Source organism: Wasmannia auropunctata, unplaced genomic scaffold (assembly GCF_000956235.1).
Source record: "Wasmannia auropunctata unplaced genomic scaffold, wasmannia.A_1.0 LD336116.1, whole genome shotgun sequence".
Taxonomy (NCBI): domain Eukaryota; kingdom Metazoa; phylum Arthropoda; class Insecta; order Hymenoptera; family Formicidae; genus Wasmannia; species Wasmannia auropunctata.
Window position 1 is genome coordinate 4,747,733 of NW_012026774.1, and position 402 is coordinate 4,748,134.

The window sequence follows — 402 nt, forward strand, 5'->3', positions numbered from 1 at the left end:
GATTGAACCGCTCGACGACTGATGTCTTCATTACTGAATATGTAGAATAATGATTGATGTTATGTTTCTTTAAGAGATTCTGCACGTTGGCGTTATAAAATTCCTTTCCCCTATCAGTTTGTAAATTTTTCGGGCATCTCCCATCGTGTCGAATTATTTCTGCAATCGCTTTAGTCACATCACTTCCGCTCTTGGCCTTGAGAGATACGGCCCATGCATGCTTACTCAGCACATCAATAACGGTGAGAATGTAGTGGTAACCTCTGTTGAATCGCGTATAAGGACGCATCTCGACCACATCCGCCTGCCACAGGTCATCGTATCCGCAAACTATGACGCGTCTTGGTGGAAAATTTCTTCTCGCGGGAGCGTGCAGTTCCTCGATCAGCTGCTGCTTTACGA

The 402-nt window shown here is 45.3% G+C and overlaps 1 protein-coding gene across 1 annotated transcript in view; it reads left to right on the forward strand.

Annotated features, from left to right (window-relative positions):
* The window catches only part of LOC105448679, a 4,261-nt gene that overhangs the window by 3,134 nt on the left and 725 nt on the right, over nucleotides 1–402 (forward strand). The window lies entirely within an intron of this gene.